Genomic DNA, 17145 nt, shown 5'->3' on the forward strand with positions numbered 1-17145 from the left:
ATATGTAGACCACGACGGTTCGTCAGTCGTTCTAGCGTCGTCTGAAAATTGACAAAGTTGTTTTTAAAATTATAGTTTTTTTTTTATTTGCTTGTTTAATTGCAGGTTTGATTTCTCTGAACAATGGTTTTTTTTTTCCCTAATTTGATAAAATATAAAGAAAAAGAAAGTAGGGTTGGTATCTAATATAGACGACAGTATATCTATTGTTTTACGTCGTGTGAATGTTAATGCCACGACGTGGTATTTTAGGGTTTTGGATCTGCAATCAAACATTCACAGAGAAAGAAAGAAGGGTTTTGGATCCTTATATATACGACGGTATATTACTATTGACGTCGTGTGAACATAAATACCACGACGTTATATAAATAATGGTTTTAAACATTTATTACGTCTGAGATTATTTCATAGCGTCGTTTAAAATCATATCATACGTCGTATTTTATTAATAACCGTCGTTTGTGTTCTTAATCTTTTCCTGAAATATTTTCACTTGCAGTTTTGTCTGTTAAAATGGTTTCTCAACACCAAAGTAAGGATTCGGCTCCAAGAAAAATGGAGGTAAGGAGCTTGGAATGGTAGCTCTCTCAAAGAGAAGTCTTGAAGAAGATGAAGTCTTCGAAGAAGATGAAGTTTGCTTCATCATCTGGCCGAGACAGAACCAACCAGCCGACAACAACAATCTCGATGATTCAAAGTCTGGTCGAGGTATGAGCACAATGCCCGTGTTGTGAAGAAAACTTCAGAAACTGAGGCCAATTGTTGAGTACAATAAAGGGGGGGAAAGGTATTGGCCAAGCACAGTGAGATGAGATGCAGTCCTACATTGGTGTGTTGGCACGCTCCAGAGTTCCACTTGTGGACATGAAATGGTCTCAAATCCCCAAGGATATAAAGGAGCAGATTTGGGAAGCAGTTGACATGGCTTTTGTGGTAGGTCAAGGGGCATGAACTCTGTGTTAGCTTCTGCTGCCAAGAAATGGAAGGATTTCAAGTCTACACTAACGAGGCATTATATCCTTCCATACACCAATGACAGGGAGAAATTAAGCCAACCCCCTGAAACATATAAATTCATAGAGAAAGCACAATGGGATGCCTTTGTAGCTTCAAGGCTTTCCCAAGATTTTGAGTCTGTGCATTCTCAACATGCACAGATTAGGGAGAAACTCGAGTACAATCATCGATTGTCTCGAAAAGGATATATTGGATTGGAGGATCAATTGGAGGAAACCATGCCTGGGGTAGAAATTGATCGATCTACCTTATGGAAGAGAGCTGAGACAGGGACAAACATGGTAACATCCCCGATCCAAAGGTGGTGAGAGAAAGCAAAATTAATTGTAAGCCTACTCACTCTGTTTTAAATTTTTTTTATTAAACTGTGAATAATTCTTATACGTCTTATGTTATATTTTTTTATTTTCGTGTGAATGATATTACGTCGAAACTTTTTTAAAAAAAAAACGTCGTTAAAGGTAAAGGTCTAGGAGGAATCACTACTGTTTTTTTTAATTATAGCATAAATGTCGTCGGTGGTTCATTTTAGCGTCGTGTGAATGATATTACCACGTCGAAATTTTTTTAAAAAAACGTCGTTAAAGGTCTAAATAGGAATCACTACTCTGTTTTCTGTAATTATAGCATAAGACGTCGGTGGTTTATTCATTTCGTTTTTTGGTGGTTTATTCATTTCGTCGTTTTAAAAAACTAACCACGTCGGTATAACTACCGTCGCGATAAATTATAATAACGTCGGTTTATATGTTATTGCGTCGTGTGAAATTATATAATACGCCGTTTGTATATAAATAACCGTCGTGTGTTTTTTGTTCTTACTTTTTTATATATCTTTGTTTTAGGATGAATTGCAAAAACAAGTCTCGAAAGGCAAAGTCAGTGTATATGGCAGCAATGATGTGCTGACCATGGCTTTGGGCCCCGAGCATCCAGGCAGAGGGAGAGGAGTAGGTGCTGGGATTTCCCCAAGGCAGTATTTCAATTTACCCAAACCACAGAGGATGAGCTTTGACGACCGTTTGAAGGACAGTTTAAGAGTTCTCCTTCAAGAAGAGACTAAAAAGATGGAGGCTAAGGCAAGGGAAGAGGCCTTGAGGATGGAGGCTAGAACCAAACAATTGGTAGAGGCTGAGAGGGAGCATTTCCTGAGTCAGCTTTCCCAATTAATTCTCAATTTTGATCCAAGCATGCTTAAACCAAGAATTAGCCAAAGTCCCAAAAATCCAATGTCTGACAAAGCAAGCTGCTCTGGAGGTGATGGGAAACATCAGGAAGAAGAAAAAAAAGATACTGCCAAAAATGGGAAACATCAGGAAGATGAAGAGAAGGAAGAAGAAAAAAAAGATGAAGAGAAGGAAGAAGAAAAAAAAGATGAAGAGAAGGAAGAAGAAAAACAAGAAGAAAAGGAGAAAGAATATGAAGAAAAGCATGACGACAAGGTATGTTCACATAACTTTGCCTTTTTTATTTGTTTTTCAAAATTTCAGACGTCGATATTTTTTTTTAAACCGTCGTTTGTTTACAACTTAGACGGCGGAATTTTTTTCTAAGACGTAATAAATTATTCACCACGACGGTTTTTTCACCGTCGTTTAAATTCTTTTCAGACGACGTTTTATTCCTTAAACCGTCGCTTTTATTGAATTACCACGTCATTTTTTTTATTTCTTTAAACAGGTTATTGAAGTTGGTGATTATTCAAATATGGAGGCGCCATCTTCTTTAAAATCCCTTTGTCGTTATGTGGAAACGACACTCCTGCCTGAGGATAAGACCCTGCAATTTACAATGGATAAGGAGGTGTTTGGTCGTGAACGCGATACCTTCCTCCCGCCTGAAGATATTACACAATTAGCAGGCATGGAAGAAATAGGAGCTACTGTGGTTGCTGTATATATGAGGTTTGTCATTCTAAAATAATACGTCGTTGGTTTATTTATTGCATCGTCTTAACTAAATAACCACGCCGTTAGTATGTACCGTCGTGATAAATATATTATAACGTCTTTTTCTATTTCAGTACGTCGTGTGAAATTTTATAATACGTCGTTTTGTTATACATAACCGTCGTGAGGTTTTTTGTGCTGACTTGTTTATATTATTTTATGTATTTAGGTACTTACATGATGTTTTGAAACAAGCAAATATGTGCAGTATGGTTGGCTTTATCGACCCTGCTACAGTTAGTGCCAACTCTGGCACAATAGCTGACAGATCACGACTGGTAGCAGCTCGACTTCAAAAGACAGACGGTGAACAGATTTTCATGATGCCTTACAATCCAGGGTTAGTCTCCTTAACAGGATTTTGTTTTTATGATTTTCAATAAATGACAGAGTATAAACTAACCACGTCGGTGTTTTATTTTATTGAGTCGTTTGAAACTACTAACCACGCCGGTAGTTATTTATCGTCGTGATAAATATATAATGTCGTCGATTGCTACTTTATTTCGTTGTGTGAAATATTATAATACGTCGTTTTTGTAAATAACTGTCGTTTTTATATTAATTTTGTGCAGCCGACATTGGATCTTGCTGATTGTGAGAGCAAAGAGGGAAACCGTCTATTTTCTGGATTCTCTGCCCGGAAATCGGGTGGTCGATGAAGAGGCCAAAAACATCGTGAACAGTGCTATAAAAATATATAATTCTCACATAGCCAGAGCAGGCCGTAAAGCAGTAATTTGAAAAACTCTGTCAGGCACACCAAAGCAACCCAGCAGTGTCGAATGCGGGTATTATGTGATGCGCTTCATGAGGGACATCATCATGGATCCTTCCTTGGCGTTTGAGAAGAAGGTAAGAAGAAATTACATTCATACATTTCACGTCGTTTTTTGTATATCAACGACGGTCATGTAAAATTACCGTCGTTGAATATATATACTACGTCGGTTATGAAAAATATCGTCGTCTGTGATTGAATTTCTTTTTATTTATAAACCCTAATAGTCATTATTTATGCAGTATGCCAAGGGAAACCAGGAAGCGCCATACCCCCAAGAAGCAATTGATGAAGTCCGGAATGAATGGGCAGAGTTTGTTTGCCAAATTATTGAACAGGGAAATTATTGAACACTTGATATTTATGTATAATGTACAAATTTTGTCTATAATATATAATGTAAAAATTTGTTGAGGTTTTCTTAAATTAAAAAAAAAACATACAAATTGCATAACCGACGTGTAATACTTTTCCAACGACCTAATAAAGTCAAAAACCGTCGTTTTTTGTTGTTTCGCTTTAAACAAATCCGACGTAAAAGGATATTTAGACGACGTTCTTTGAACAATTGAGTCGTTTATGGTTTATTACATCTTCAATTTCTTAAGGGTTCAGGGTAGTACTTTGTAACGACAGCGGTTAAGTCGTGGAATATATATTTTACATCGGATAGTTAAATAGCCGCCATGGTTTCTCATTTTAACGACGTCATTTGAACAACTTAGTCGTCTATTACAATTTACAACGTCAACAATTTATTAACACCGACGTGGTTTGTTATTGTCATAAGAATATTTTATTATTTTTATATCAAAATATTCAAAATAAATTTAAAATAAATCAGAAAAATGAAAAGTCAACTCCTATGAAGTCATTGATATATTTTCTTCCCCCTAAACCTTGAAAAATTCATTTTGAATAACAAAAATTTAAAATGACCATCCAAAACAAAATTGTTTTGATGAGTCATAAAATCACTTCTAGTTTTATGGTTTAGGGTTTAGAGTCTAGGGTTTAGAGATTATGGTTGTTATTTATTGGGGTTTATTTTTAAAGTATAATTTTTGGGTAGTATAGGGTATATATTAGGCTGTAAAACCATAAACCCTTTTATAAACTTAAAATGTTAAATTATATAATTTAGTTTTAAGGGTTTATGGTATTAATTTTTAACGACGGTGGTTGAGTCGTGGAATACATATGTTACGTCGTGCAGTAAAATATCCGACATAGTTTCTACTTTAAACGACGTCATTTTAATATGTAAGTCGTCTATAATAATTTACAACGCCTTCAATTTCTTAACCCCGACGTGGTTTGTTATTGTGATAAGAATATTTTATTATTTTTATATCAAAATATTCAAAATAAATTTAAAATAAATCAAAAAAATGCAAAGTCAACTCCTATGAAGTCATTGATATATTTTATTCCCCCTAAACCTTGAAAAAATTCATTTTGAATAACAAAAATTTAAAATGACCTTCCAAAATAAAATTCTTTTGATGAGTCATAAAATGACTTCTAGTTTTATGGTTTAGGGTTTAGAGTCTAGGGTTTAGAGATTAGGGTTTTTATTTATTGGGGTTTATTTTTAAAGTATAATTTTTGGGTAGTCTAGAGTATATATGAGGCTGTAAAACCATAAACCCTTTTATAAACTTAATTTTTTAAATTGTATAATTTAGTTTTAAGGGTTTAGGGTATTAATTTTTAACGACGGTGGTTGAGTCGTGGAATACATATGTTACGTCGTGCAGTAAAATATACGACATGGTTTCCACGTTAAACGACGTCATTTTAATATTTAAGTCGTCTATTATAATTTACAACGTTTTTAATTTCTTAACCCTGACGTAGTTTTTCAGTCGTCTTTATATAAAAATATTCAAAATAAATTTAAAATTAATCCGAAAAATGAAGCTTCAAAATAAACGGCCTTACGTTCAGTGTTTCCGTCGTGGAATATTACATTTACGTCGGTTCTTGTAGAACTTTCGCCATGGTTTTTCTTTCGACGTTTTAAAGAGCGCGCTCTCTAAAAATTTTCGCGCGACCTAAATTTTTTAAATTTGGCTCTTATTCTTATACTTCTAACCCTGAACCCTAAAATTTTCAGATTTCGCGCAACATAACATTTCACTCTCTCACTTCTGCTCTAATTAAAAGTTGCACTCTCCAGGCTCCGTCGAATCTGTGAGCTCGTCCAACCTGAAAGTACAAACCCTATCTTCCCCTTGTAAATTCATTGAATGATATTAGGTTGTTTTGTTAAAGGGTTTTAGGTATATGCTTTCCGATCTGTTAATAATGTGCTTATAGGTATGGGTTCATGGATTTTCTGTTTAATGGGTTCATGGATTACATTATCCGTTATGTTGAATTGGGAATGGATTTAATTTTGTCGGATCTTTTAATCACCCTATGTTATGTTGAATTGGGAATGGATTTATTGTTTTCATGCTTGGTTTCATGCATATGTTGGTTTCTTGCTTGGTTTCATATATATGTTGTGTTCTTAATGGGTTTTGGGTTCTTGAAAATAAACTGAGACACGACGCCTTTTTAGGCATATGACGACGATTACACGACGGTTTTTTTAAACTACCGTCGTTGTATTACTTATACACGACGGTTTTTTCATAAACCGTCGTTTATATTACTTATAATAGACGACGTCTGTTGAAAATCCGTCGTCTATATATGCCAAATACGCCTGTTTTTGTTTAAAACCCGTCGTCTCTGTTGTGTATTACTTGCTATTAGATCTTTGTATAATCTGCTATAGTGATGGTCATTGCCTGTATTTTCACTTTATTATAGATAATAGGTTATAGTGTCGGAGATGGATAAGTCATGGATGCACGCGGATAGAAGATCGAAGGCATATGAGTTTGGGGTGGAAGCATTTTTGAACTTTGCTATAGAAAATCTTCTAACTACAACACATATCCGTTGTCCATGTGTTAAATGTGTTAATTTGAAGTTGTTTGGGGTTGAAATTATAAGGGATCACGTATACTTTAATGGAATTGACCAAAGCTATAAGAATTGGATATTTCACGGAGAACCTTGGGAAGCAACTACTAATGCTAGTAGAAATGTTGAAGAAGATGATGGCCATAGTAGGTATAGTTTTGTGTCTGAAGAAATTGATATGGATGATAATGATTTTGGTGATTTTGGTGATTTTGGTGATTTTGGTTCCGATCCGTATGAGTTTGCCAATGTGATTGGGGATGGAGATCAACCAGTGTACCCTGGTTGTAGAAAGTACACGAAGTTATCGGCATTAGTGAAGTTGTATAATTTGAAGGCAAAACATGGGATGAGTGATGTCTGTTTTACAGAATTATTTAGGGGTGGCATTTTAAACCGAAAAACCGAAAAAACGCAAAAACCAACCGATATTTTACCGCAATAAAACCGCAATCGCGGTAAACCGTACCGCAATCACGGTATTAAGAACCGAACCGCATTTGCGGTTGCGTTGCGGTATTTTATTTTCAAAATTTGCGGTTATCGCAAACCGCAAAGTATAGCCGCACGGCTATACTCTATGAATAATTAAGTAAAATTGTAAACCCTTCTCTTCTCTCTCTGTAGCCGTTCTCTCTCTGTAGCCGTGAGATGAAAACCTAGAATCTGTTTCTTCTCCTAATTCCCATTCGTCTCTCTCTCAACTCTCTCTCAACTCTCTTATTCCCATTCGTCTCTTTCTCTGTCTCTCTCTGTGTCGAGCTCAACTCAAACCCATTGGCTTCTGCACAGGCTGTTCCTTCCACAGCTTCCGCACAGGCTGTTCCTTCCACAGCTTCCGCACCAATACCTACAAGCTTACTTTCATGGAATCCCCTTCTGGCATTAAGGTTAGCTTTTTCCGTTTTCTAAGTCTTTAGTTTTTTATTTTTTTTATTTTTGCTTTCAGATCTTGAAATTAAGAATTATGGTTTGATTGAATATGAATATGAAATATGAAATATTTGCTGCTTCTGTTTGCAATTTTCTAGTATTAGATCTAGCGATTTAGGATCGGAAAGAAAGGCCTCTCCTCTCCCTCAATTACATTCTTGAACTTGAATTTGTGCTTAGGTTAGAAATTTGTACATGTGTGGTTGTCAATTACATTCTTAATGTGCTGCTGCTTTCTTACTCTTTGTTTTATGTTTGTGTGTGTAGATTATCCCAGGACTGGCGACTTGCGTGAATCTTTGAAGTACATTTACAACTTGTATGTGCAATATGTCGTGAAGAACCCGCTCTACACTTCTGGAACTCCAATCAGGTAACTGGTTCAGTTTCGATTATCTTAATGTAGTAAATGATCAATATGGTTGAGTTTCATATGGCATTCCCTAGTTTATGTGTTTGACTGGAGTAGATAAACTAGGGAACACAATTTCAGATAACCACAAAAACAGCTTTTATAGTGTTTGACTGGAGTAGATAAAATTTCTTGACCAAGAAAAAGAAGTAGATAAAAGTTTTTTTGGGGTTAGAGAAGCACTTCATAGGTGCTTTTGCAGGCAATGCTATTGGATGAATAATGTAGGAAGCATATCATTGAATTTTTTTACTAACAAAAACAACACTAATAAGAGCACTACCAGACATGGCGTAAAACAATAATACCTTAGTATCTGTGCATTCCAGATATGGCGACGGTTCTTGGCCGAAGACATCCTCAACTGATTTTAACGCTGAATTGTTGTTGGGATAAAGGCACCAAACAATTTTTTTTTCCTGTATTTAATGTAAAATCCCAAAAAGAAGTTAATGAGTCAAAAGGTTTAATATCCAAAAACATAAACTAGGGAACGCCATATGAAACTGCCAAATCTATTGATCAATATGGTTCAGTTTCGATTATCTTCAGTTTCATAATGTTGTGTTTTAATTTGGTTGAGTTTAATATGTTATTAATATTCTTTATGTTGTTGCTTTTGTGTTGTGTTGTGTTATAGATGGAGTCTAGCCACTCTAACACACCTAATGCCTCTAATCCCCAAACACAAACCGATACACCCGAAACACAATCTCCAACTCAAACACAAAATACCACAAGTGAGGGGCTTGTGGTGGGAGATAGGAGGAAAGCCCCAAAATCGATTGTGTGGTTACATTGCACAAAACAAATAAAGAAGGATGGTAATGGGGTAGAGAAGGTTGTAGGGGTTTGCAATTATTGCAAATTGGAGATGCCGGCGGACCCTAGAAAAAATGGGACAACGGGTTTAAAAAATCACATAGAGAGGAGATGCAAGCTCTCTCCTCTCTATCAACAAGGTGATGCAAATCAACCTTCTTTGACAACGGATACAATGGGTAGTGGATTGGTTCCTCACACATTCAATCAAAAAAAAATGTGAGTTAAAGGTTGTGAAGTTCATCATTAAGGATGAGCATCCTTTTAGAGTCGTTGAGGGCTCGGGTTTTAAGGAAATGATGAACGAGGTGCAACCTCGTTTCAAGGTACCAAGTAGGAAGAAGGTTGCCGAGGGGGTGTGGGAGTTATTCATGGTTGAAAAGGCAAAGATAAAAAGTGTGATTGGTGAGAAAAGAGTTAGTATCACAACCGATACTTGGACATCGATCCAAAATATAAATTACATGGTTGTGACGATCCACTTCATGGATAGTGATTGGAACTTGCACAAAAGAATAATTAGTTTCACAAAGATCACTAGTCATAAGGGCATTGACATAGGAAAAACCCTAGATGCATGTTTGATGGATTGGGGCATACATAAAGTGTTCACAATTACCGTTGATAATGCTTCCGCCAATGATGGGGCGGTTGAGTACATGGCACAAAGTCTAAAGGCAATGAACACCTTAATGTTGGATGGGAAGTACTTGCACTTGAGGTGTGCTTGTCACATTCTTAATTTAATTGTTAAGGATGGGTTGAAGGAGCTTAGTGCCTCAATTGAGGGTATAAGAAATTGTGTGAAGTTTATTCACTCTTCTCCGGCAAGGTTGGATAAGTTTAGAGAGTTTGCCATTGCATGTAGGATGGACAAGATGGCAAATGTGCCAATGGATGTGCCTACAAGGTGGAATGCAACCTATAAAATGCTTGAAGGTGCATTCAAATATAGGCAAGTCTTTGAGAAGATGGCATATTCTTGTGAGGTGTTTCAAGCTTACTTTCTAGAGGAAGAAAAAGTTAAGAAAGTGATGGTTAAGAGAGTTGGACCTCCAAAAGATGATGATTGGGAGAAGGCATTAGCTTTTGTGCATTTTCTCAAAAAATTTTATGATGCTACATTGAAATTTAGTGCAACCAAAACTTGTACATCCCCAAGAATTTTCTTAGAATTGGTTGCTTTACAAGTTCAAATAGAAGCTAAAATGAAGGATCCTAGAAATCCTACTATGCAACGGGTAGCATCTTTAATGAAGTTGAAATTTGACAAATATTGGGGGAGCTTTGATGTTGTGAATAAGCTTATATTTTTGGGCAATGTGCTAGACCCAAGGATGAAGCTTCAAATGCTCCAAATAAGCTTTGGCAATCTTGGAGGAGATGCTAGAAAGCAAGATGAGATTGTGAAGGAGGTGGTAAAGTGTTTGAATGAATTGTATAATGAGTATAAAGGGGTTGGAGGGGGTGTGAGCCAAATTGATGAGGATGAGATAGATGATGAGGTTGCACAAATTGGTGATGATGTTGATGTCACATTTCAACTAATGCAACAACTTGTTCAAAAGAGGAAGGATGAGCAATCCGTTGAGATATCCAATGAAGTGGATAAGTACTTGACGGATCCTTTTGAGAGCCCCTTGAGCAAACAATTCAATCTCTTGAATTGGTGGAAAGGGAACCAAACAAGATATCCTATTCTTTCACAAGTTGCCAAGGATATCTTTGCAATTCCAAGTTCTACGGTTGCTAGTGAAAATGCTTTTAGCCTAGGCAAGAGGATTGTGGATCCTTTTAGAAGCTCTTTGCATCCTAAAATGGTAGAGGCATTAGTGTGTACTAGTGATTGGCTTAGAGCGGACGAATTTTCCTTTTACAAGGAACCAACGGATGATGAGGTTGAATTCTACAAGGAAATGGAAGATATGACAACTTGTAAGTAATTAGTTTATTTATGCTAATGTTATTTATGCTTCTTCTTATAATAAAATGTACTAAACTATGTTGTTTTATTTGTAGATAGCATTGGTGCTCAAACAACACAAAGGGGTTCTTCAAATCCACTTACCACCAACACTTGAGTTTGTAACATTGGTGTATTGCATTTTTCCTTTTAGTTTGTAACTTTAATTAACTTTGAATTGGATTTTTCTTTTTGGTTGTAACTTTAATTCATTTTGCTTTTGGTTTGTAACTTTAAAGGATTTGGAATTGGAATGCTTGAGAAGTTTAACTTTAATTGGAATGTTTGGAATTGTAACTTTAATTTTCTTAGGTTGTGAATGCTTGAGAATTGGAATCGATTGTGAATTTATATATGCTTGAGAAATTGAGGTTGTGTATTTATTTATTTAGGTTATAAATTTATATTTTTATGAATGCTTGAGAATTTGTGGTTTTAAACCGCAAATTCGTGGTAACCGACCGCATTTTTGCGGTTTACCGCAATGCGGTAAACAGCAAAACGCGGTCGGTTTGCGGTTTCAAAAATCATCAAACCGGAAATAGTCGGTCGGTTTGCGGTTTGAGTAAAAATTCGCGGTTACCGAACCGCAACCACCCCTAGAATTATTGATACTTCAAGGCGATTTGCTTCCAGAAGGAAATACAATACCAACCTCTATGTATGAGGCTAAAAAGACTTTGTGTGCATTGGGGCTGAGTTATGAGAAAATGCACGCATGCCCCAATGATTGCATCTTGTATAGGAAGGAGTATGAGGATTCAACTAATTGTCCTACTTGTGGTATCTCAAGGTGGAAGGAAGGCAAAGATTCAATCTTGAAAGAGGGTGTGCCAGCGAAGGTGGTGTGGTATTTTCCTCCAATTCCAAGGTTTAAAAGGATGTTTCAATCACATGAGACAGCTAAGAGTTTGATTTGGCATGCTGCTAGAAAATCAATTGACGGTCAGATGTCTCATCCCGCGGATTCCCCGTCTTGGAAACTTCTTGATGATAAATGGCCTAAGTTTGGTAATGAGCCGAGAAACTTGAGATTGGCTCTTTCATCTGATGGATTCAATCCCCACAGTTCTCTAAGTAGCAGATATAGTTGTTGGCCGGTTATCTTAGTTACATATAATCTCCCTCCATGGCTGTGCATGAAACGAAAGTTCATGATGTTAACCTTATTGATTTCCGGTCCTAAACAACCCGGAAATGATATAGACGTCTACTTGGAGCCTTTGATTGATGATTTAAAATCTTTGTGGGTTGGGATTAGAGGAGTGTATGATGCACATAATGGAGAATACTTTACACTCAGAGCTGCATTAATGTGGACAATTAATGATTTCCCCGCCTATGGAAACTTATCTGGTTGTGTTGTTAAAGGATATAAAGCTTGTCCAATATCCGGCGATGATACACCTAGTCACAGGTTGAAAAATGGCCACAAAATTTGTTACATTGGGCATAGAAAATGGTTACCAATCAATCATCCATATAGGAGGCAACGTGCAGCTTTTAATGGGAAACCTGAATATGGCATACCTCCCGAGCCATTAACCGGAGAAGAAGTGCTGCATATGGTTGAAAATGGTGACAGAGTTTGTTGGAAGAAGAAATCAATATTCTTTGATCTCGAGTATTGGAAATACCTTCCTGTGAGGCATGCCCTAGATGTTATGCACATTGAGAAGAATGTTTGCGATAGTATCATTGGTACATTGCTGGAGATCCCTGGAAAAAATAAAGATGGGATTGCTGCTCGATTAGATTTATTGAACATGGGGGTCAAAACTGATTTGCAACCCAAGTATGGAGAAAGACGTACTCGTTTGCCTCCTGGGCCTTGGAATTTGTCAAGAGCAGAGAAGAGAGAGGTTTGCAATTCTTTCTATGGTATGAAGGTCCCTGAAGGTTATTCTTCAAATATTAAAAATCTTGTATCTTTACAAGATTCAAGACTTCTTGGCCTTAAATCACATGATTGTCATACCTTAATGCAACAATTGCTCCCTGTGGCAATTCGTTCTGTTTTGGAGAAGCCTGCAAGGTATGCAATAACTCGTTTGTGCTTCTTCTTCAATGCTATATGTGCAAAGACTGTTGATGTTTCCAAGCTAGATAAGTTGGAAGAAGATGTAGTAGTTACTCTGTGTTTGCTTGAGAAGTACTTTCCCCTTCATTCTTTGATATCATGGTTCATCTAGTAGTACATCTTGTCAGAGAAGTTCGTCTATGTGGGCCAGTATATTTTAGGTGGATGTATCCGTTTGAAAGATATATGAAAGTGCTGAAGGGGTATGTTCAGAATCGTACTCGTCCCGAAGGTTGCATTGCTGAGCGGTATATAGCTGAAGAAGCGGTAGAGTTTTGTACTCAGCATTTATCTGATGTTAGTACAGTTGGAGTGCCTTCAAGCCAAAAGATGGGAGTTTCAAAGCCATTATCAGGTTGCACAGTGAGCGTAGTTGATCAGGACCTGTTGAATCAAGCACATCTATATGTCTTGGAGAATACGGAGGAAGTCCTACCTTATATCGAGTACGTATGAGTTTTATTCTTTAAGTTTCCATTTTAAATTATTTCTTATGTTTATCTTATATATTTGGGACCGTAATGCTTGAATTTTTCGTGTCATGTAGGCAACATATGATCCACATCAAGACTGCTTATCCAAAATTTAGAAAGAGAACAAAGTGGCTGCGGATAAGCACAATAGCACTTTCATTCAATGGCTACGCTTCAAGGTATATGTTGTTGAATAACATATTTCTCTTTTAATTTTCTTCTTATTTCTATGTTAGATTGAATTAAGATATGATTAATTTGCAGGTTCAAAGTGAACTTGAGGAAGACAATCATGGCGTATCAGAAAATTTAAGGTGGCTAGCAGCTGGTCCAAACATGGCAGTGCCATTATATAGGAGCTATCTTATTAAAGGTATTAAATTCAATATCAAGGCACAAGATGATGTGCGGACAACTCAAAATAGTGGAGTTTATTTACTTGCACATACCATGCAAGTTGCTAGTGCCAAGGATAAAAACCCAATTCTCTCAAATATGGGTTTCTATGGTGTCATTCAAGAAATTTGGGACCTTGACTACCAAAAGTTTACAATCCCAGTCTTTAGGTGTGATTGGATAGATAGTTCTGGTCTTGTAGTCGACGAACTTGGATTTACCCTTGTAGATTTGAGTAAAATTGGACATAGGAATGACCAATTTGTTTTGGCTTCTCAAGTCAAACAAATATTTTTTGTTGACGACCCGATGCATCGTGGTTGGTCGGTAGTGTTATCAATGCCTAATAGAGAATATAATGATGTTATTGGTGATGAAGTCTTAGGTGATGTGATAATTGAGTGTGAGCCATTTACTAGAGGGATGCCAAATGTTGACACATTTGATGAACTGGTGGGTGAGTTAGGTGGTCAAAATATTCGAGGTGGGTGTGAAGATATATGGATTGAATGATGCTTATGTAATTGGCAGTGTATGACATTAATTTTGTAATATATTGTAATGTGATTTCTTCACTTTCATTATACAGGTTTTGGCCACAAAACAATCAGTGCAAAAAATACTGGTTCCAGATTACATCATTATATTCTGCATAAAAAACGACGTCTGTTCAAATAAAACACGACGTTATGGTGAACCAGTTATTCAGCATATTTACCGACGTCTTAAAGCAACGTAACAATGAAGAACCACGACGCTATTGTGAAGCAATTATTCAGGATATCACGTCGGGGAAGGATTAAGAACCGCCATGTAATTCTAAATAACACGACTCCAATCCCATAATACCGACGTCTAAAAAATGAGATAAATAATCTGAACGTTAAAAAATACGACGTCATCATACATTTTCCACGTCGCAAGTTCTTTTATAAGCGAAGAGGAACGAAATGAATTCCGACGGTAATTCATTATAACCGCCGTCTAATATCAATTAAACGACGTTATTTGTAATACGGCTCTCATCATAATCAACGCCGTCTATATGTTCTGTAATACGGCTCTCATTTATTTGGAACCGACGTTGTTTAGAAGTTCAACGTCGTCTACATTAATAAGTGCGTCGTGAGTAATGAATACATATAAATACAACGTCGACTATATAAATGCCACCGACGTTGTTTCGCATTTCAACGTCAACTATATAAATACATACGTCGTAAATAATGACACTGACAACTATTTCCACGTCATCTTTTTTAGAAAAATCGAAGTGGAAAATTTATTTCACGACGGTTGTTTGTAAATAAGAGACGTAGTAGATTTCAATAACGTCGTCTTCTCATGTATTTAAAGACGTCATATTTTTTCTTGTCGTGAAAATTATATTTAACGGCGTAGTGTTTTAGTTGTCGTCGTTGTATGTCTATCTTGCGGCCTTGTTCTTTTAATATGTGTCATATTTTTCCTTTTTAACGACGGTTATTTGTTTGAGTTGGTCGTCTATTCTCATCCTCGACTATTTTTTAAAACTTTAGCAGACTAAACACGTCTGTTTTTATTTGTTTTCGACGTTGTTTTATTTAACAACGTCTAATATTTATCGTCGTTGTTTGTTTCTGAAAATAGGACGTATAAATTTTGTAATACGACTCTCATATATTTGTAACCGACGTTGTTTCGTTGTTCAACGTCTACTCTATAAATACATACGTCGTAAATAATGACACTGACAACTATTTCCACATCATCTTTTATAGAAAAATCGAAGTGGAAAATTTATTTTACGACGGCTGTTTTTATATAGGCGACGTAGTAGGAATCAATAACGTCGTCTTCTAATGTATTTAAAGACGTCATATTTTTTATTGTCGTGAAAATGATATTTAACGGCGTCTTATTTTAATTTTCGTCGTTGTATGTCTATCTTGCGGCCTTGTTCTGTTAATATGTGTCATATTTTTCCTTTTTAACGACGGTTTTTTTAGAGAGTTGGTCGTCTATTCTCATCCTCGACTGCTTTTTTAGATCTTTTTGCAGTACAAAGACGTCGTTTTGTATTTGTTGATGACGTTGTATATTTTAACAACGACGGTGATTTAGCGTCGTGGTTTATGAGGGAAAAGATGACGGTGAATTCCACGACCATTGAAAAACCGAATACACGACGGTGATTTACCGTCGTCTTTTTGCTTTTTTGTGTAAATTCATTAAATTGTGATGTTACACACAAAGATTTAGGCATGCAAATGCCATAAATATATGTTTGTGATGTTACATGTTTATTTGCCACTATACGGCTGCGGCAGGCAGGGCATGCATGCATTTTGCTTTCATTGCAACTCGTTTTATGCAGATCTTTGATCTTAAAGGTTTTAGATTTCTTTTTTACTAGTTATCAAATTGAGATTGGATGAGTTTGTCAGCACGCCACAGTCCATTATCTGTTTACGCGTAGGCAACACTAACCGACAGTTGCAATTTGAAAGCGATTTCACTACAAAACCCTCGTCCAGACTCCAAACCAAACCACAATTTGATCAAATTTGTATGCATTCATGACATTTTGAGGCAATTTCCCAGAAGAAATTAAACCCCCATCTGATCAACTTGGATGCCTTCTTAAAAATTTGATTTGTGAAAAGAAAAAAAAATATATTCCACCAAGCATAACACAAAGGTAGTTATCAAGAGATCTTTCCTCATTACCTTTCACATCACAAAATCATGTATAGGAGGAAAAATGCAGAAAGCTGCCCAAATGAAATTATTTTGGACTAGACGTTGACTGATGTTTATAATATGTTTTTTAACATATATAGTAAGTCGGAGTACCATCTCGAGAGATATGGTTTAATAGAGCGCATTCCTTAACGCGTAATACGTAACATTCAATGGACAAAACACATGTCCTTTGTGTGATACAGACAAAATACATGAATGAACAACTAACATACAAGAGCCAGAGAAGGTGCATGCCTAGCCTACGAAATTAAATGAAGGTTCTTCCTTCAGATCGAGCTTGCATTTGGGTAAATACAATGCATATGCCCTAATTTTAAATATGTTTTTATTTATTTATGAAATTGAATTCCAAGATGGGTAAAATTTCCTTTTTGGGCCAATCTGAGTCTAATTTTGAGAGTTTGGAAAGGCCACCATATCCACACATATGTTAAGGTTTGCATGTTGCATGCCTTATCTCCTGGATTTTCTCTCTCTCTTTTTTTTTTCTTTTCTTGGTCTTGGACTGTAAAGATACCAAAAGCTTCCCATCTCCCTTTTTCCATGTTTCGAACTGGCATTTCCTGGCTTCAATAATTTTGTATATATTTTT

Source organism: Prunus dulcis, chromosome 5, assembly GCF_902201215.1.
Source record: "Prunus dulcis chromosome 5, ALMONDv2, whole genome shotgun sequence".
NCBI lineage: Eukaryota > Viridiplantae > Streptophyta > Magnoliopsida > Rosales > Rosaceae > Prunus > Prunus dulcis.